The following is a 22619-nucleotide window of genomic DNA, read 5'->3' on the forward strand; positions in this document are numbered from 1 at the left end:
AGCGCCAAGAACAGAGGACTGGGCCTTTTTTTGGAATATCCTCACCTGGTCCCCTCTGTTCCTTCCCTTGGAAAATTAAAAAAAAAAACGAGAGGGGAGGATTTCCAGCCCCCCGCTCCCTCCCCTTTTAGTCACCTTCTACGACACGCAGGGAATACGTGGGAAGTATTCTTAATCCCCTATCCCCAGGGATAATATATATATTGAAACAGATGAACAAAAGATAATGCCACAAACAGAATCAAAAACGTAGAAAAACATAATATTACATACAGCATTATTTACAATGAATCCAGTATAATGCTGATAGTTTTAGTGGTTCATTTAGAAAAACCAAAATTATCATTGATACCAGTGCAAATGTTTGAATCAGTGAGGAGAGAAGATGAAATAAGAAATATGATTAGAGAGGTGTATTAGTAAGAGGAGTATGTACAAGAACAGATAAGGGTGTGCTGAGATGGTTTGGACATATGGAAAAGTAAGTAGGGAAAGGATGACTAAAAGTATATTTATGTTTGAAGTGGAAGGAACAAGGGAAAGGGAGAAACCAAGGAGGTGGAGGCATGGATTGAAAGATGCTATTGAGGCTCTTGGCCTGATCATTCAGAAGCTTGCAGGGTATGTAAGCCATTAAATGAATTAGAGCAGTGTGGTTTATAGGGGATGGCATGCTGTCAGTGGGTTGAATCATGGCATGTGAAGCAGTTTGGAGTGATCATGGAAAGGTGCGTGGGGCCTAATTGTGGAGAGGGGGCTCTTGTTTTAGTGTGTATACATAACAGCTAGATATTAGATGTAAGCAAATGGGGCCATTTCTTCGTCTGCTCCTGGCACTACCTTGATATTGTGATGAGTAGCAAGCATGTGAAGTGGCCTAGGGAAACCATAGAAAGGTCTGTAGTGCTTGGTTATGGATAGGGAACTGTGGTTTTGGTACATTACACATCACAACTTGAGAAAGGATGTAAGTGAATGCAGCCTTTCGTTGTTCCTGGCACTACCTAGCAAACATCGGAAATGTCGATCAAGGATTAAGTATGAAAAAGATAAGTAAATCACATTTATGGATCATGATAAAAGCATGTTGTAGGGTGTGGAGATGCCTTGTGGACAGTCAAATGAATATATGGTGTGGGAGGATAGCTTTTACAAAAAATGTAGGGCGTGTGTGTGAGTGGGTGGGGGGGAGAGTGAGTGGCTTCTGGTGAAGGTGTGTAGGGGTGTGTGGTGTCACCTTGGGTGTTTTGATTTGTATATGGATGGGGTTGTTGGGGGAGATGGATCCGGGGGTCTTGTAGTGAGGGGCTCTTTGCAATCTCTCGGGGATGAGATTAAGGGGGTCTTGGAAGTGTTAGTTGTGTTTGCTGATGGCGCAGCGCTTGTGGCGGGTTCAGTTGGGAAGCTGCAGATGTTGGTTGCTGAGTTTTGGGGGGTGTGTGACAGGAGGAAGTTGGAGTGGGTGCGGATAGGAGCAATATTGTTGGGTTTGGCGGGGTGGAGTGACATGTTAGCTTGGGAATGTGAGTTTGAATTGAGAAAATATGGAAGTGAGGTGTTTTGGGTACCTGGGGGTGGATGTGGCAGCGGATGAAATCATGCAGATGGAATGAGCAATAGGTGAGTAATGGGGTGAGGGTTTGGGAGCGTTGAGGAGTGTGTGAATCGAAAAGTCATTAAATGGGAGGGCAAAGATGGGTATGTTTATGGGTATGTTAGTGGATTCTGCGGGTCTATGGCCATGATTCTTCCACATTAGCTCCGGACCTCCCAAATCCCTGGGGATAGGGGAGAAAGAATACTTCCCACGTATTCCCTGCGTGTCGTAGAAGGCGACTAAAAGGGAAGGGAGCAGGGGGCTGGAAATCCTCCCCTCTCATTTTTTTTTATTTTTTTTAATTTTCCATAAGAAGGAACATAGAAGGGGGCCAGGTGAGGATATTACCTCAAAGGCCCAGTCCTCTGTTCTTAGCGCTACCTTGCTATCGCGGGAAATGGCGAATAGTGTGAAAAAAAAAAAAAATATATATATATATATATATATATATATATATATATATATATATATATATATATTATATTTATTTATTTATTATACTTTGTCGCTGTCTCCCGCGCTTGCGAGGTAGCGCAAGGAAACAGACGAAAGAAATGGCCCCCCCCCCCCACACACACACACATGTATATACATACGTCCACACACGCAAATATACATACCTACACAGCTTTCCATGGTTTACCCCAGACGCTTCACATGCCTTGATTCAATCCACTGACAGCACGTCAACCCCTGTGTGTGTGTGTGTGTGTGTGTGTATATATATATATATATATATATATATATATATATATATTATTTATTATTTTTTTTATTATACTTTGTCGCTGTCTCCCGCGTTTGCGAGGTAGCGCAAGGAAACAGACGAAAGAAATGGCCCCCCCCCCCCCCCATACACATGTATATACATACGTCCACACACGCAAATATACATACCTACACAGCTTTCCATGGTTTACCCCAGACGTTTCACATGCCTTGATTCAATCCACTGACAGCACGTCAACCCCGGTATACCACATCGCTCCAATTCACTCTATTCCTTGCCCTCCTTTCACCCTCCTGCATGTTCAGGCCCCGATCACACAAAATCTTTTTCACTCCATCTTTCCACCTCCAATTTGGTCTCCCTCTTCTCCTCGTTCCCTCCACCTCCGACACATATATCCTCTTGGTCAATCTTTCCTCACTCATTCTCTCCATGTGCCCAAACCACTTCAAAACACCCTCTTCTGCTCTCTCAACCACGCTCTTTTTATTTCCACACATCTCTCTTACCCTTACGTTACTCACTCGATCAAACCACCTCACACCACACATTGTCCTCAAACATCTCATTTCCAGCACATCCATCCTACTGCGCACAACTCTATCCATAGCCCACGCCTCGCAACCATACAACATTGTTGGAACCACTATTCCTTCAAACATACCCATTTTTGCTTTCCGAGATAATGTTCTCGACTTCCACACATTCTTCAAGGCCCCCAGAATTTTCGCCCCCTCCCCCACCCTATGATCCACTTCCGCCTTCATGGTTCCATCCGCTGCCAGATCCAATCACAGATATCTAAAACACTTCACTTCCTCCAGTTTTTCTCCATTCAAACTCACCTCCCAATTGACTTGACCCTCAACCCTACTGTACCTAATAACCTTGCTCTTATTCACATTTACTCTTAACTTTCTTCTTCCACACACTTTACCAAACTCAGTCACCAGCTTCTGCAGTTTCTCACATGAATCAGCCACCAGCGCTGTATCATCAGCGAACAACAACTGACTCACTTCCCAAGCTCTCTCATCCCCAACAGACTTCATACTTGCCCCTCTTTCCAAAACTCTTGCATTTACCTCCCTAACAACCCCATCCATAAACAAATTAAACAACCATGGAGACATCACACACCCCTGCCGCAAACCTACATTCACTGAGAACCAATCACTTTCCTCTCTTCCTACACGTACACATGCCTTACATCCTCGATAAAAACTTTTCACTGCTTCTAACAACTTTCCTCCCACACCATATATTCTTAATACCTTCCACAGAGCATCTCTATCAACTCTATCATATGCCTTCTCCAGATCCATAAATGCTACATACAAATCCATTTGCTTTTCTAAGTATTTCTCACATACATTCTTCAAAGCAAACACCTGATCCACACATCCTCTACCACTCCTGAAACCACACTGCTCTTCCCCAATCTGATGCTCTGTACATGCCTTCACCCTTTCAATCAATACCCTCCCATATAATTTACCAGGAATACTCAACAAACTTATACCTCTGTAATTTGAGCACTCACTCTTATCCCCTTTGCCTTTGTACAACGGCACTATGCACGCATTCCGCCAATCCTCAGGCACCTCACCATGAGTCATACATACATTAAATAACCTTACCAACCAGTCAACAATACAGTCACCCCCTTTTTTAATAAATTCCACTGCAATATATATATATATATATATATATATATATATATATATATATATATATATATATATATATATATATATATATATATATATGTTGGGATGTATAGGTATGTATATTTGCGTGTGTGGACGTGTATGTATATACATGTGTATGTGGGTGGGTTTGGCCATTCTTTCGTCTGTTTCCTTGCGCTACCTCGCTGACGCGGGAGACAGCGACAAAAGTGAAATATATATATATATATATATATATATATATATATATATATATATATATATATATATATATACAAGTGTGTGTGTGTGTGTGTGTGTGTGTGTGTGAACGCTTACTTTCATAAAACACATGATGCCCTCCGTCAGCATTGCCATGTTCATTGTCGCTGGGAGCAGTAACTAATATGATTTTTTTTTTATCTCTTCAGCTAATACCCTGGATTCGTCAGCTTCCCACCAACTAACAAAACTTCTGGTATAGAAATTAGAGTGACTCTGGACACTTAAGCTGTGGGCTACTCTGTGTCAGGCATTGCTTGTGATATATATATAATTCATACCACACGACCGAGGTAATGATTATCTTAGCTTACGAAATGCGCTCTCATGTAGCTCAGAGCTAAGGGGCAAGGAGAGCCTGCTCATTGTCTACATCCAGTAATTATGATGCTATTTTCGGTACCACAAACAATCTCGTTCCTAATTAGATTAACTCATTATCAGATGCGTATTTCAGGCACCAACAAGTTTCAACACTTTTTTTGCGATTCACATTGTCTGTATTTCTTAGCATTACACGTACATTGGTAAATAACTCGAAATTTACGATAATTATAATAGTTCTATCAAAGAGGCGTAGCTGTGAGTGACAGGTAGCCTATTCACAATCTCGACTGGTTGTGGTGTACATTTCATTCTGTCACTCAGAACTATATTGAAATATCTTTAAGAACGCTTACAACTTTGACCCACAAACCTTAAGATGCTGAGAACTGTCTCATATGGCATCGCACACACCACGCTGAACCAGTCTCCACTCTACAAGAAAGTTTGGCAATACTCGGGCGGACGCTTCGTTATAAGTTTAGAAGGTATGCTCTGTTTTCCTGGTGACGCTTCAAAATCTGGTAAGAAAGAAAAAAAAATCAGTACAAAACACTTCAATGACCTTTACATTATCTTTGTGAGAAGGAATGGCGACAGTGCTGCGCAGTACCTCCGCCTAATTCGGTATGAGAGAAGTGGGTGGCTTTCAAATGTGCTCTGCCATCATTCGAAGTGGTAACTGTGTAACACTCACTCTGATAGCATGGATTAATAAAGCACTGACACTGGTCAAAGTAATTTGTCATTCAAGATAATTCTTCCATTAAGGAAAAAATAATTTCTGTTCCTAAGACTGAATCCAGATCGACCCTGGTTATGCTGACGGTCATAAAATGGTTCCGTACAGTCAATAACAATGGTGCCAATGAACACTGGACAAAGCAGGTAAAAAGGTTGTATAAAGACAGTGTTTCTGTGCCAGGCTACGGCTCGGTGAATAAATATATATTCATTTTTTATTAGACTTTGCCGCTGTCTCCCGCGTTAGCGAGGTAGCGCAAGGAAACAGACGAAAGAATGGCCAAACTCACCCACATACACATGTACATACATACATGTCCACACACGCACATTCAGTCTCTAGCTGTCATGTATAATACACCGAAACCACAGATCCCTTTCCACATCCAGGCCCTACAAAACTTCCATGGTTTACCCCAGACGCTTCACATGCCCTGGTTCAATCCACTGACAGCACGTCGACCCCGGTTTGCCACATCGTTCCAATTCACTCTATTCCTTGCACGCCTTTCACCCTCCTGCATGTTCAGGCCCTAATCACTCAAAATCTTTTTCACTCCATCTTTCCACCACCAATTTGGTCTCCCACTTCTCCTTCCCTCCACCTCTGACATATATATCCTCTTTGTCAATCTTTCCTTAACTCATTCTCTCCATGTGGCCAAACCATTTCAAAACACCCTCTTGTGCTCTCTCAACCACGCTCTTTCTACCAACACACATCTCTCTTACCCTTTCATTACTTACTCGATCAAACCACCTCACACAACATATTGTCCTCAAACATCTCATTTCCAGCACCTCCACCCTCCTCCGCACAACTCTATCTATCGCCCATGCCTCACAACCATATAACATTGTTGGAACCAGTATTCCTTCAAACATACCCATTTTTGCTTTGCGAGATAACGTTCTTGCCTTCCACACATTCTTCAACGCTCCCAGAACCTTTGCCCCCTCCCCTGACCTACGACTCAATTTTATGGTTCCATCCGCCGCCAAATCCACTCCCAGATATCTAAAACACTTCACTTCCAGTTTTTCTCTATTCAAACTTACCTCCCAATTGACTTGTCCCTCAACCCTACTAAACCTAATAACCTTGCTCTTATTCACATTTACTCTCAGCTTTCTTCTCTTACACCCTTTACCAAACTCGTTCAACAACTTCAGCAGTTTCTCACCCGAATCAGCCACCAGCGCTGTATCGTCAACGAACAACTGATTCACTTCCCAAGTCCTCTCATCCAGAATAGGCTGCATACTTGCCCCTCTCTTCAAAACCCTTTCATTCACCGCCCTAACAACCCCACCTCAGCTTTCTTCTTTCACACAGTTTACCAAACTCAGTCACTAGCTTCTGCAGTTTCTCACCTGAGTCACCCACCAACGATGTATCAGCAGGAAACAACAACTGTTTCACTTCCCAAGCTCTCTCATCCACAACAGACTGCATAATTGTCCCTCTTTCCAAAACTCTTGCACTCACCTCCCTAACAATCCCATCCATAAGCAAATTAAACAACCACGGAGACATCATGCACCCCTGCCGCAGACCAACATTCACTGAGAACCAATCACTTTCCTCTCTTTCTACACGTACACATGCCTTACATCCTCGATAAAAACTTTTCACTACTTCAAACAACTTGCCTCCCACACCATACATTCTTAATACCTTCCACAGAGCATCTCTATCAACTCTATCATATGCCTTCTCCAGATCCATAAATGCTACATACAAATCAATTTCCTAAGTATTTCTCACATACATTCTTTAAAGCAAACACCTGGTCCACACATCCTCTACCACTTCTGAAACCACACTGCTCTTCCCCAGTCTGATGCTCTGTACATGCCTTCACCTTATCAATCAATACCCTCCCATATAATTGCCCAGGAATACTCAATAAACGTATACCTCTGTAATTTGAGCACTCACTTTTATCCCCTTTGCCTTTGTACAATGGCACTATGCAAGCATTCCGCCAATCCTCAGGCACCTCACCATGAGTTATACATACATTATATAACCATCAGTCAACAATACAGTCACCCCATTTTTTAATAAATTCCACTGCAATACCATCCAAACCCGCTGCCCTGCCGGCTTTCAACTTCCGCAAAGCTTTTACTACCTCTTCTCTGTTCACCAAATCATTCTCCCTAACCCTCTCACTTTGCACACCACTTCGACCAAAACACCCTATATCTGCCACTCTATCATCAAACACATTCAACAAACCTTCAAAATACTCACTCCTCCTCCTCCTCACATCACCACTTCTTTTTATCACCTCCCCATTAGCTCCCTTCACTGATGTTCCCATTTGTTCCCTTGTCTTACGCACCTTATTTACCGCCTTCCAAAACATCTTTTTATTCTTCCTAAAATCTAATGACTCTCTCTCACCTCAACCTCATTTCCCCTCTTTTTTACCTCTTGCACCTTTCTCTTGACCTCCTGCCTCTTTCTTTTATACATTTCCTACTCATTTGCATTATTTCTCTGCAAAAATCGCCCAAATGCCTCTCTCTTCTCTTTCACTAATAATCTTGCTTCTTCATCCCACCACTCACTCCGCTTTCTAATCTGCCCACATCCCACGCTTCTCATGCCACAAGAATCTTTTGCGCAAGCCATCACTGCTTCCCTAAATACATCCCATTTCTCCCCCACTCCCCTTACGTCCTTTGTTCTCACCTTTTTCCATCCTGTACTTAGTCTCTCCTGGTACTTCCTCACACAAGTCTCCTTCCCAGGCTCACTTTCTCTCACCACTCTCTTCACCCCAAAATTCTCTCTTCTTTCCAGAAAACCTCTACAAATCTTCACCTTCGCCTCCACAAGATAATGATCAGACATCCCTCTAGTTGCACCTCCCAGCACGTTAACATCCAAAAGTCTCTCTTTCGCGCGCCTATAAATTAAAACGTAATCCAATAACGCTTTCTGGCCATCTTTCCTACTTACACGAGTATAGTTATGTATATCTCTCTTTTTAACCCAGGTATTCCCAATGACCAGTCTTTTTTCAGCACATAAATTTAGAGGCTCTTCACCATTTCCATTTACAACACTGAACACCCCATGTACACCAATTATTCCCTCAACTGCCACATTACTCACCTTTGCATTCAAATCACCTATCACTATAACCCGGTCTCGTGCATCAAAACTACTAACACACTCACTCAGCTGCTCCCAAAACACTTGCCTCTCATGATCTTTCTTCTCCTGCCCAGGTGCATATGCACCAATAATCACCCATCTCTCTCCATCCACTTTCAGTTTTACCCATATCAATCTAGAGTTTACTTTCTTACACTCTGTCACATACTCCCACCACTCCTGTTTCAGGAGTAATGCTACTCCTTACCTTGCTCTTGTCCTTTCACTAACCCCTGACTTTACTCCCAAGAAATTCCCAAACCACTCTTCCCCTTTACCCTTGAGCTTCGTTTCACTCAGAGCCAAAACATCCAGGTTCCTTTCCTCAAACATACTACGTATCTCACCTTTTTTTCATCTTTACTACATCCACACACATTTAGACACCCTAATCTGAGCCTTTGAGGAGAATGAGCACTCCCCGCATGACTCCTTCTGTTTCCCCTTTCAGAAAGTTAAGTACAAAGAGGGGAGGTTTTCTAGCCCGCCGCTCTCGTCCCATTTAGTTGCCTTCTACGACACGCGGGGAATGCGTTGGAAGTATTCTTTCTCCTCTACCACCAGGATATATATATATATATATATATATATATATATATATATATATATGGTTGTTTAATTTGTTTATGGATGGGGTTGTTAGGGAGGTAAATGCAAGAGTCCTGGAAAGAGGGGCAAGTATGAAGTCTGTTGGGGATGAGAGAGCTTGGGAAGTGAGTCAGTTGTTGTTCGCTGATGATACAGCGCTGGTGGCTGATTCATGTGAGAAACTGCAGAAGCTGGTGACTGAGTTTGGTAAAGTGTGTGGAAGAAGAAAGTTAAGAGTAAATGTGAATAAGAGCAAGGTTATTAGGTACAGTAGGGTTGAGGGTCAAGTCAATTGGGAGGTGAGTTTGAATGGAGAAAAACTGGAGGAAGTGAAGTGTTTTAGATATCTGGGAGTGGATCTGTCAGCGGATGGAACCATGGAAGCGGAAGTGGATCATAGGGTGGGGGAGGGAGCGAAAATTTTGGGAGCCTTGAAAAATGTGTGGAAGTCGAGAACATTATCCCGGAAAGCAAAAATGGGTATGTTTGAAGGAATAGTAGTTCCAACAATGTTGTATGGTTGCGAGGCGTGGGCTATGGATAGAGTTGTGCGCAGGAGGATGGATGTGCTGGAAATGAGATGTTTGAGGACAATGTGTGGTGTGAGGTGGTTTGATCGAGTAAGTAACGTAAGGGTAAGAGAGATGTGTGGAAATAAAAAGAGCGTGGTTGAGAGAGCAGAAGAGGGTGTTTTGAAATGGTTTGGGCACATGGAGAGAATGAGTGAGGAAAGATTGACCAAGAGGATATATGTGTCGGAGGTGAAGGGAACGAGGAGAAGAGGGAGACCAAATTGGAGGTGGAAAGATGGAGTGAAAAGGATTTTGTGTGATCGGGGCCTGAACATGCAGGAGGGTGAAAGGAGGGCAAGGAATAGAGTGAATTGGAGCGATGTGGTATACAGGGGTTGACGTGCTGTCAGTGGATTGAATCAGGGCATGTGGAGCGTCCGGGGTGGGCCGTGGAGGGCTGTGTGGGTATGTATATTTGCGTGTGTGGACGTGTGTATGTACATGTGTATGGGGGGGGTTGGGCCATTTCTTTCGTCTGTTTCCTTGCGCTACCTCGCAAACGCGGGAGACAGCGACAAAGTATAAAAAAAAAAAAAAAAAAAAAAAAAAATATATATATATATTTTTTTTTATACTTTGTCGCTGTCTCCCGCGTTTGCGAGGTAGCGCAAGGAAACAGACGAAAGAAATGGCCCCCCCCCCCATACACATGTACATACACACGTCCACACACGCAAATATACATACCTACACAGCTTTCCATGGTTTACCCCAGACGCTTCACATGCCTTGATTCAATCCACTGACAGCACGTCAACCCCTGTATACCACATCGCTCCAATTCACTCTATTCCTTGCCCTCCTTTCACCCTCCTGCATGTTCAGGCCCCGATCACACAAAATCTTTTTCACTCCATCTTTCCACCTCCAATTTGGTCTCCCTCTTCTCGTTCCCTCCACCTCCGACACATATATCCTCTTGGTCAATCTTTCCTCACTCATTCTCTCCATGTGCCCAAACCATTTCAAAACACCCTCTTCTGCTCTCTCAACCACGCTCTTTTTATTTCCACACATCTCTCTTACCCTTACGTTACTTACTCGATCAAACCACCTCACACCACACATTGTCCTCAAACATCTCATTTCCAGCACATCCATCCTCCTGCGCACAACTCTATCCATAGCCCACGCCTCGCAACCATACAGCATTGTTGGAACCACTATTCCTTCAAACATACCCATTTTTGCTTTCCGAGATAATGTTCTCGACTTCCACACATTTTTCAAGGCTCCCAAAATTTTCGCCCCCTCCCCCACCCTATGATCCACTTCTGCTTCCATGGTTCCATCCGCTGACAGATCCACTCCCAGATATCTAAAACACTTCACTTCCTCCAGTTTTTCTCCATTCAAACTCACCTCCCAATTGACTTGACCCTCAACCCTACTGTACCTAATAACCTTGCTCTTATTCACATTTACTCTTAACTTTCTTCTTCCACACACTTTACCAAACTCAGTCACCAGCTTCTGCAGTTTCTCACATGAATCAGCCACCAGCGCTGTATCATCAGCGAACAACAACTGACTCACTTCCCAAGCTCTCTCATCCCCAACAGACTTCATACTTGCCCCTCTTTCCAAAACTCTTGCATTTACCTCCCTAACAACCCCATCCATAAACAAATTAAACAACCATGGAGACATCACACACCCCTGCCGCAAACCTACATTCACTGAGAACCAATCACTTTCCTCTCTTCCTACACGTACACATGCCTTACATCCTCGATAAAAACTTTTCACTGCTTCTAACAACTTGCCTCCCACACCATATATTCTTAATACCTTCCACAGAGCATCTCTATCAACTCTATCATATGCCTTCTCCAGATCCATAAATGCTACATACAAATCCATTTGCTTTTCTAAGTATTTCTCACATACATTCTTCAAAGCAAACACCTGATCCACACATCCTCTACCACTTCTGAAACCGCACTGCTCTTCCCCAATCTGATGCTCTGTACATGCCTTCACACTCTCAATCAATATATATATATATATATATATATATATATATATATATATATATATATATTTCTTTTTTCTTTTTTGCTTTGTCGCTGTCTCCCGCGTTTGCGAGGTAGCGCAAGGAAACAGACGAAAGAAATGGCCCAACCCTCCCCCATACACATGTATATACATACGTCCACACAGCTTTCCATGGTTTACCCCAGACGATTCACATGCCTTGATTCAATCCACTGACAGCACGTCAACCCCGGTATACCACATCGCTCCAATTCACTCTATTCCTTGCCCTCCTTTCACCCTCCTGCATGTTCAGGCCCCGATCAAACAAAATCTTTTTCACTCCATCTTTCCACCTCCAATTTGGTCTCCCTCTTCTCCTCGTTCCCTCCACCTCCGACACATATATCCTCTTGGTCAATCTTTCCTCACTCATTCTCTCCATGTGCCCAAACCATTTCAAAACACCCGCTTCTGCTATCTCAACCACGCTCTTTTTATTTCCACACATCTCTCTTACCCTTACGTTACTTACTCGATCAAACCACCTCACACCACACATTGTCCTCAAACATCTCATTTCCAGCACATCCATCCTCCTGCGCACAACTCTATCCATAGCCCACGCCTCGCAACCATACAACATTGTTGGAACCACTATTCCTTCAAACATACCCATTTTTGCTTTCCAAGATAATGTTCTCGACTTCCACACATCCTTCAAGGCTCCCAGAATTTTCGCCCCCTCCCCCACCCTATGATCCACTTCCGCTTCCATGGTTCCATCCGCTGCCAGATCCACTCCCAGATATCTAAAACACTTCACTTCCTCCAGTTTTTCTCCATTCAAACTCACCCTCCAATTGACTTGACCCTCAACCCTACTGTACCTAATAACCTTGCTCTTATTCACATTTACTCTTAACTTTCTTCTTTCACACACTTTACCAAACTCAGTCACCAGCTTCTGCAGTTTCTCACATGAATCAGCCACCAGCGCTGTATCATCAGCGAACAACAACTGACTCATTTCCCAAGCTCTCTCATCCCCAACAGACTTCATACTTGCCCCTCTTTCCAAAACTCTTGCATTCACCTCCCTAACAACCCCATCCATAAACAAATTAAACAACCATGGAGACATCACACACCCCTGTCGCAAACCTACATTCACTGAGAACCAATCACTTTCCTCTCTTCCTACTCGTACACATGCCTTACATCCTCGATAAAAACTTTATATATATATATATATATATATATATATATATATATATATATATATATATATATATATATATATATCTTTCTTTTCTTTCAAACTATTCGCCATTTCCCGCGTTAGCAAGGTAGCGTTTAGAACAGAGTACTTGGCCTCTGAGGGAATATCCTCACCTGGCCCCCTTCTCTGTTCCTTCTTTTGGAAAATTGAAAAAAAAAAAAGAAAAAAGAGGAGAGGATTTCCAGCCCCCCGCTCCCTCCCATTTTAGTCGCCTTTTACGACACGCAGGGAATACGTGGGAAGTATTCTTTCTCCCCTATCCCCAGGGATAATATATATATATATATATATATATATATATATATATATATATATATATATATATATATATATATATATATATATTTTTTTTTTTTTTTTTTTTTTGCTTTGTCGCTGTCTCCCGCGTTTGCGAGGTAGCGCAAGGAAACAGACGAAAGAAATGGCCCAACCCACCCCCATACACATGTATATACATACGTCCACACACGCAAATATACATACCTACACAGCTTTCCATGGTTTACCCCAGACGCTTCACATGCCCCGATTCAATCCACTGACAGCACGTCAACTCCGGTATACCACATCGCTCCAATTCACTCTGTTCCTTGCCCTCCTTTCACCCTCCTGCATGTTCAGGCCCCGATCACACAAAATCTTTTTCACTCCATCTTTCCACCTCCAATTTGGTCTACCTCTTCTCCTCGTTCCCTCCACCTCCGACACATATATTTCTCTTGGTCAATCTTTCCTCACTCATTCTCTCCATGTGCCCAAACCATTTCAAAACACCCTATTCTGCTCTCTCAACCACGCTCTTTTTATTTCCACACATCTCTCTTACCCTTACGTTACTTACTCGATCAAACCACCTCACACCACACATTGTCCTCAAACATCTCATTTCCAGCACATCCATCCTCCTGCGTACAACTCTATCCAAAGCCCACGCCTCGCAACCATACAACATTGTTGGAACCACTATTCCTTCAAACATACCCATTTTTGCTTTCCGAGATAATGTTCTCGACTTCCACACATTCTTCAAGGCTCCCAGAATTTTCGCCCCCTCCCCCACCCTATGATCCACTTCCGCTTCCATGGTTCCATCCGCTGCCAGATCCACTCCCAGATATCTAAAACACTTATATACATATATTATCCCTGGGGATAGGGGAGAAAGAATACCTCCCACGTATTCCCTGCGTGTCGTAGAAGGCGACTAAAAGGGAAGGGAGCGGGGGCTGGAAATCCTCCCCTCTCGTTTTTTTTTTTTTTAATTTTCCAAAAGAAGGAACAGAGAAGGAGGCCAGGTGAGGGTATTCCCTCAAAGGCCCAGTCCTCTGTTCTTAACGCTACCTCGCTATCGCGGGAAATGGCGAATAGTATGAAAATATATATATATATATATATATATATATATATATATATATATATATATATATATATATATATATATATATATATATATATATATTATCTTGCGGAGGCAAAGGTGAAGATTTGTAGGGGTTTTCAGAAAAGAAGAGAGAATGTTGGGGTGAAGAGAGTGGTGAGAGTAAGTGAGCTTGGGAAGGAGACTTGTGTGAGGAAGTACCAGGAGAGACTGAGTACAGAATGGAAAAAGGTGAGATCAAAGGACGTAAGGGGGGTGGGGAAGGAATGGGATGTGTTTTGGGAAGCAGTGATGGCTTGCGCAAAAGATGCTTGTGGTATGAGAAGCGTGGAAGGTGGGCAGATTAGAAAGGGTAGTGAGTGGTGGGATGAAGATGTAAGAATATTAGTGAAAGAGAAGAGAGAGGCATTAGGGCGATTTTTGCTCGGAAATAATGCAAATAACTGGGAGATGTATAAAAGAAAGATGCAGGAGGTCAAGAAAAGGGGCAGAAGGTAAAAAAGAGGGCAAATGAGAGTTGAGGTGAGAGAGCATCATAAAATTTTAGGAAGAGTAAAAAGATGTTTTGGAAGGAGGTAAATAAGGTGCATAAGACAAGAGAACAAATGGGAACATCAGTGAAGGGGGCTAATGGGGATGTGATAACAAGAAGTGGTGATGTGAGGAGGAGGAGTGAGTATTTTGAAGGTTTGTTGAATGTGTTTGATATAGGGTATTTTGGTCGAGGTGGTGTACAAAGAGAGAGGGTTAGGGAGAATGATTTGGCAAAAAGAGAAGAGTTAGTAAAAGCTTTGCGGAAGATGAAAGCCGGCAAGGCAGCGGGTTTGGATGGTATTGCAGTGGAATTTGTAGGGGGGGTGACTGTATTGTTGACTGATTGGTAGGGTTATTTAATGTATGTATAACTCATGGTGAGGTGCCGAGATATTGGCGGAATGCTTGCATAGTGCCATTGTACAAAGGCAAAGGGGATAAAAGTGAGTGCTCAAATTACAGGAGTATAAGTTTGTTGAGTATTCCTGGGCTATTATATGGGAGGGTATTGACTAAGAGGGTGAAGGCATGTACAGAACATCAGATTGGGGAAGAGCAGTGTGGTTTCAGAAGTGGTAGATTATATGTGGATCAGGTGTTTGCTTTGTAGAATGTATGTGAGAAATACTTGCAAAAGCAAATGGATTCGTATGTATCATTTATGGATCTGGAGAAAGCATATGATAGAGTTGATAGAGATGCTCTATGGAAGGTATTATGAATATATGGTGTGGGAGGCAAGTTGTTAGAAGCAGTGAAAAGTTTGAATCGAGGATGTAAGGCGTGTGTACGAGTAGGAAGAGAGGAAAGTGATTGGTTCTCAGTGATTGCGGCAGGGGTGCGTGATGTCTCCATGGTTGTTTAATTTGCTTATGGATGGGGTTGTTAGGGAGGTGAATGCATGAGTTTTCCAAAGAGGGGCAAGTATTTTGACTGATCGGGGCCTGAACATGCAGGAGGGTGAAAGGCGTGCAAGGAATAGAGTGAATTGGAATGATGTGGTATACCGGGGTCGACGTGCTCTCAACCGTGGCATGTGAAGCGTCTGGGGCAAACCATGGGAAGTTTTGTGGGGCCTGGATGTGGAAAGGGAGCTGTGCATTTGGTGCATGATACAAGACAGTTAGAGACTGAGTGAGAACGAATGTGGCCTTTGTTGTCTTTTACTAGCGCTACCTGTCTTGAATGCGGGGGGAGGGGGGTTGTCATTTCATGTGTGGCGGGGTGGCTACGGGAATGAATAAGGGTAGACAGTATGAATTATGTACATGTGTATATATGTATATGTCTGTGTGTGTATATTTATGTATACGTTGAGATGTACAGGTATGTATATCTGCGTGTGCGGACGTGAGCGTATATACATGTGTATGTGGATGGGTTTGGCCATTCTTTCGTCTTTTTCTCTGCGCTACCTTGCTAACGCGGGAGACAGCGACAAAGTATAATAAGTGTGTGAAAGTGTGTGAAAGAAGAAAGTTAAGAGTAAATGTGAATAAGAGCAAGGTTATTAGGTACAGTAGGGTTGAGGGTCAAGTCAATTGGGAGGTGAGTTTGAATGGAGAAAAACTGGAGGAAGTGAAGTGTTTTAGATATCTGGGAGTGGATCTGGCAGCGGATGGAACCATGGAAGCGGAAGTGGATCATAGGGTGGGGGAGGGGGCGAAAATTCTGGGAGCCTTGAAGAATGTGTGGAAGTCGAGAACATTATCTCGGAAAGCAAAAATGAGTATGTTTGAAGGAATAGTGGTTCCAACAATGTTGTATGGTTGCGAGGCGTGGGCTATGGATAGAGTTGTGCGCAGGAGGATGGATGTGCTGGAAATGAGATGTTTGAGGACAATGTGTGGTGTGAGGTGGTTTGATCGAGTAAGTAACGTAAGGGTAAGAGAGATGTGTGGAAATAAAAAGAGCGTGGTTGAGAGAGCAGAAGATGGTGTTTTGAAATGGTTCGGGCACATGGAGAGAATGAGTGAGGAAAGATTGACCAAGAGAATATATGTGTCGGAGGTGGAGGGAACGAGAAGAGGGAGACCAAATTGGAGGTGGAAAGATGGAGTGAAAAAGATTTTGTGTGATCGGGGCCTGAGCATGCAGGAGGGTGAAAGGAGGGCAAGGAATAGAGTGAATTGGAGCGATGTGGTATACCGGGGTTGACGTGCTGTCAGTGGATTGAATCAAGGCATGTGAAGCGTCTGGGGTAAACCATGGAAAGCTGTGTAGGTATGTATATTTGCGTGTGTGGACGTATGTATATACATGTGTATGGGGGTGGGTTGGGCAATTTCTTTCGTCTGTTTCCTTGCGCTACCTCGCAAACGCGGGAGACAGCGACAAAGCAAAAAAAAAAAAAAAGAAAAAAAAAAAAAAAAAAAAAATATATATATATATATATATATATATATATATATATATATATATATATATATATATATATCATTTGGTAAACATTTACCAAATGGCGTCCTAGCTTCGTCTCTTCGATGTATATCAACTGACTGTTATATTTCTCTCTTGTGTCTCCCCTGATGATGTGATTATTACACGATAGTGCACTTGGGAACTTTTCGTGTTTCATTTTTCCCCGTGGACTCGTAAGAATATCTTGATCACGCGCAAAAAATTGTGATCCTTTCAAATATATATATATATATATATATATATATATATATATATATATATATATATATATATATATATATATGTGTGTGTGTGTGTGTGTGTGTGTGTGTGTATGTGTGTGTGTGTGTGTGTGTGTGTGTGTGATTCACAAAAGGGCGTGGCCAACAAGGTTACAGCATGAAGATTCGTATTCCTGCAGGTGTTGTTGGCTTAAACAAGAAATGGAGGCGTGTCAGCCTGTGGTTGATGTGAATACACGAGACGTATTTGGTCACCCATGGAATACAAGGTTACAACAAAAAATGGTGTTGCAGACATCTCGTAGGCATCTTAGTTAGCCACATCACGGTGGAGGGTTGTGGCTATATGTATATTATAGGCCACAATAGTGAATTCACAATCATCTCATTGATGATGAACCTATAACAGAGTGCAGCGACACCTATGTTCTCATGAGGAACCACTAAAGACAAACGAGTCATTAACCAGTAAAACGAGTATCTAACCTGTGTGTCATGCCAAACTATGTTCACCTGCATTACAAATGGGTTTGAGAAGCAAGGAATGCCTTCAAAGCACGTATTACGAACACAAACACGCCCTCCTTTACGTTAATGTCTACTCACTTAGAAAGGGTTATGGAATAAGGCCTGAGTTCCCATCTTCGGTAAGCAGGGGATCACAAACACTTCCATATAACCATAATGAATAAGAATAAAGCTCTCCAATGCCAATGCCCCCCATCCTCTAGAGTATTCAAGTCATGTGTAACTGATACCGAGCCCAGCTCTCTGCTTTTCAGGAATAGGCTCGTGTGTCTTCTATTTTCAAAATTTTCCCAACTCTCCTTATCGGCTCGGCCCTCTTCCATAGTCTTGACTCCACCCATCTTAGTATTTCTTTTATTACCTTCTGTGATCGTTTTAAGCCAAAAACAAAAGTTCCTTTCCTAACATATAAGACTGATCGAAGACGGAATACATTATGGCCTTCGCTGTTGTCATTTCGGGTCCTTCGTCATCCGTACTTGCTGACAGTCGACTATGGGCTAATTTACAGACTCCTCAGCACCTTCCTGACGTCACCAGCGTCCTTCGCCATTCCACTACGCTCATCTTAATACCATGCGGTCATGTCTTTGACGGACGGAAGGGTTTACTCGTATCGAATGACGTCATAGAGAATTTGTGCCACAGAAGCTATAGATTCAAGTGTGGTGTGGTGAGGTGGGTGACTGGCAGCCCAAGTCAGAGTCATTCGGGTAAGTCTGTGGTAGAAGCGCATGAGTTGTGAGAAAAGGGTCATTTCAACTGTCTTTATAAATCCATCTGTGACAATTAATGTAATCATTTGGCCACTGAGGTGATACAACCTCTGTGACATCTCCAATGCTTCTGTGTTACGGAGTGAAGTTCACAATAAACTCGCCGTGGATACTGGCACAAGTCAAAATAATACAATGTCCTGTGTTAGTGGGGATGGATGAGACAGACAGATGATGTAAACGTAGATGATTGTATTAGTGGAAGCTGTTGGACACCGGAGAATGCAGAGCTTCCATGCGTTACACTGGTCAAGTAATGCTCACATATCTAGGTGGATGCAGTTCACAGGGCAACCTTCAACCGTCCTTACCTAAATCACAAATGTATTTTAGGATTTTGTTGTTGAAAATAATCAAACTAGCACAAGATGACGTTATCATTCGTGCATCCGTAACGTATAATTACTGAAAGACCATTCAGTAGCCCGAGGTATGCATCAATTCATCCGAAATGAGAGATGAACATAAACAACGACTGTTGCAATGAAAGAGCGACCAACTGCAAGGTTTCACGTCACAAAATTCTAATGAAAAATGGAATTTGACCGATTCAGCCAAATTCTGATTCCGAACTAGCCTCTCTTTCACAGACTGAAGATTCATTATTACTTAGTACGTGAAAACAAAAAATGTAATTCATGAAGATGGTATTACAAAGTTTAACCATCTATGACAAATAATTTCAAGCAATGTGCGTAGCCAAGTCGTGTCAGCAACAGCTATATTCCAGTTAGTAAGACAAACACAACAGGTACAGCCTCCATATAGAGTGTATCTCCATAATTTATGTCCTACGAGTCGACGGCCATACAACTCTTGTTCAGTCCCGTTATACATGGCAAGTAGACACATGAACCAAAAGACCCGGACTGTTACTACGATGGCGAGCCAGACTCCTGATTTCCCTCAACCAGTTCCTGTAATTTAGTTGCCTTATTCAAATATACTTATGTACGTACTACTTGTAAATAATCTTTTTAGTGACTATATTCATAGTTAAGTACATGTGTTTATGAACTCTAAGATTTAAGCCTGCAATGTCACTGAGAGAGAGAGAGAGAGAGAGAGAGAGAGAGAGAGAGAGAGAGAGAGAGAGAGAGAGAGAGAGAGAGAGAGAGAGAATCACGATAACATTCCATTAATTCTCCAGGCTTGAACCTCTGCCATGATGCCGCTGCCCTCTCTCTGTTCAACCGGTATTGTTTTGTTATAAGGTCTGTGTATGCCTCTACTAGCCAGGCTTGGACCCATGACTTGCACCTGGCTGCTGCTCCCCATAGTTTCTGAGACCCTCCACACGAGAATTGACCAGTATCATAACTCCTTTTTCCCTTAACAGCGGAACTCTGGAACTACTTTCTTCTCTCATCTTTCCCTCTTCCTTTAACATGTCTGCCTTTAAGAGTCAGGTACACAAACACCTGAGGAGCTCTGATTAATATCATGCTTTTTCTGATATCATTTGTCTTCAACCTAAGAAGGATATAACTGGCGCATGTTTGCCTGTCATGATGGTCACGGTAAAAACTGTCCTGTGCCGTTCCTGTAGATGTATTACCAGACTTTAGTAGAAGATATTGGACTTGTTAAAGTGACTGTCAACTCAGTAAGGTGATCCAGCTTGACATAGTACAATAAGAAATAAGTCTAACCGCTCATCACAATAAATATCCGTCTGCACATCGATGGAGTGAGTATTCTGAAGATTTGTTGAATGTGTTTGATGATAGAGTGGCAGATATAGGGTGTTTTGGTCGAGGTGGTGTGCAAAAAAAGAGGGTTAGGAAGAATGATTTGGTAAACTGAGAAGAGGTAGTAAAAGCTTAGCGGAAGATGAAAGCCGGCAAGGCAGCGGGTTGGATGGTATTGCAGTGGAACTTATTAAAAAAGGGGGTGACTGTGTTGTTGACTGGTTGGTGAGGTTATTCAATGTATGTATGACTCATGGTGAGGTGCCCGAGGATTGGCGGAATGCTTGCATAGTGCCATTGTACAAAGGCAAAGGGGATACAAGTGAGTGCTCAAATTACAGAGGTATAAGTTTGTTGAATATTCCTGGGAAATTATATGGGAGGGTATTGATTGAGAGGGTGAAGGCATGTACAGAGCATCAGACTGGGGAAGAGCAGTGTGGTTTCAGAAGTGGTAGAGGATGTGTGGATCATGTGTTTGCTTTGAAGAATGTATGCGAGAAATACTTAGAAAAGCATATGGATTTGTATGTAGCATTTATGGATTTGGAGAAGGCATATGATAGAGTTGATAGAGATGCTCTGTGGAAGGTATTAAGAATATATGGTGTGGGAGGCAAGTTGTTAGAAGCAGTGAAAAGTTTTCATCAAGTATGTAAGGCATGTGAACGTGTAGGAAGAGAGGAAAGTGATTCGTTCTCAGTGAATGTTGGTTTGCGGCAGGGGTGCGTGATGTTTCCTTGGTCGTTTAATTTGTTTATGGATGGGGTTTGTTAGGGAGGTGAATGCAAAAGTTTTGAAAAGAGAGGCAAGTATGCAGTCTGTTGTGGATGAGAGAGCTTGGGAAGCGAGTCAGTTGTCGTTCGCTGATGATACAGCGCTGGTGGCTGATTCATGTGAGAAACTGCAGAAGCTGGTGACTGAGTTTGGTAAAGTGTGTGAAAGAAGAAAGCTGAGAGTAAATGTGAATAAGAGCAAGGTTATTAGGTACAGTAGGGTTGAGGAATAAGTCAATTGGGAGGTATGTTTGAATGGAGAAAAACTGGAGGAAGTGAAGTGTTTTAGATATCTGGGAGTTGATTTGGCAGCGGATGGAACCATGGAAGAGGAAGTGAATCATAGGGTGGGGGAGGGGGCGAAAGTTCTGGGAGCGTTGAAGAATGTGTGGAAGTCGAGAACCTTATCTGGGAAAGCAAAAACGGGTATGTTTGAAGGAATAGTGATACCAACAATTTTATATGGTTGCGAGGCGTGGGCTATAGATAGAGTTGTGCGGAAGAGGGTGGATGTGCTGGAAATGAGATGCATACTTGCCCCTCTCTCCAAAACTCTTGCATTCACCTCCTTAACAACCCCATCCATACGCATGTTTAACAATGGAGACATCACGCACTCCTGCCACAAACCGAAATTCACTGAGAACCAATCACTTTCCACTCTTCCTACTCGTACACATGCCTTACATCCTCGATAAAAACTTTTCACTGCTTCTAGCAACTTGCCTACCACACCATATATTCTTAATACCTTCCACAGAGCATCTCTATCAACTCTATCATATGCCTTCTCCAGGTCCATAAATGCTACATACAAATCCATTTGTTTTTCTAAGTATTTTTCACATACATTCTTCAAAGCAAATACATGATCCACACATCCTCTACAACTTCTGAAACCACACTGCTCTTCCCCAATCTGATGCTCTGTACATGTTTTCACCATCTCAATCAATACCCTCCCATATATTTTCCCAGGAATACTCAAAAAACTTATACCTCTGTAATTTGAGCACTCACCTTTATCCCCTTTGCGTTTGTACAATGGCACTATGCATGCATTCCGCCAATCCTCAGGCATCTCACCATGAGTCATACATACATTAAATAGCCTTATCAACCAGTCAACAACATAGTCACCCCCTTTCCTAATAAATTCTACTGCAATACCATCCAAACCCAATGCCTTGCCGGCTTTCATCTTCCGCTAAGCTTTCACTACCTCTTCTCTGTTTACCAAATCATTCTCCCTAACCCTCTCACTTCGCACACCACCTCGACCAAAACACCCTACATCTGCCACACTATCATCTAACACATTCAACAAACCTTCAAAATACTCACTTTATCTCCTTC

The 22619-nt window shown here is 42.7% G+C and overlaps 1 protein-coding gene across 4 annotated transcripts in view; it reads right to left on the reverse strand.

The window, feature by feature from the left end:
• LOC139761994 (uncharacterized) overlaps window positions 1–22619 on the reverse strand; it is a 90047-nt gene that overhangs the window by 22619 nt on the left and 44809 nt on the right. For 2 of the 4 annotated variants that reach the window (XM_071686773.1, XM_071686772.1), the window contains exon 2: window positions 4977–5124. The exons of the other annotated variants lie outside the window; for them this stretch is intronic. The gene's annotated coding sequence lies outside the window, so the exon portion shown is untranslated. The remainder of the gene's footprint in view (window positions 1–4976; window positions 5125–22619) is intronic. 4 annotated transcript variants of the gene reach the window in all.

The sequence above is a fragment of the Panulirus ornatus genome, chromosome 42 (genome assembly GCF_036320965.1).
Source record: "Panulirus ornatus isolate Po-2019 chromosome 42, ASM3632096v1, whole genome shotgun sequence".
Classification (NCBI taxonomy): domain Eukaryota; kingdom Metazoa; phylum Arthropoda; class Malacostraca; order Decapoda; family Palinuridae; genus Panulirus; species Panulirus ornatus.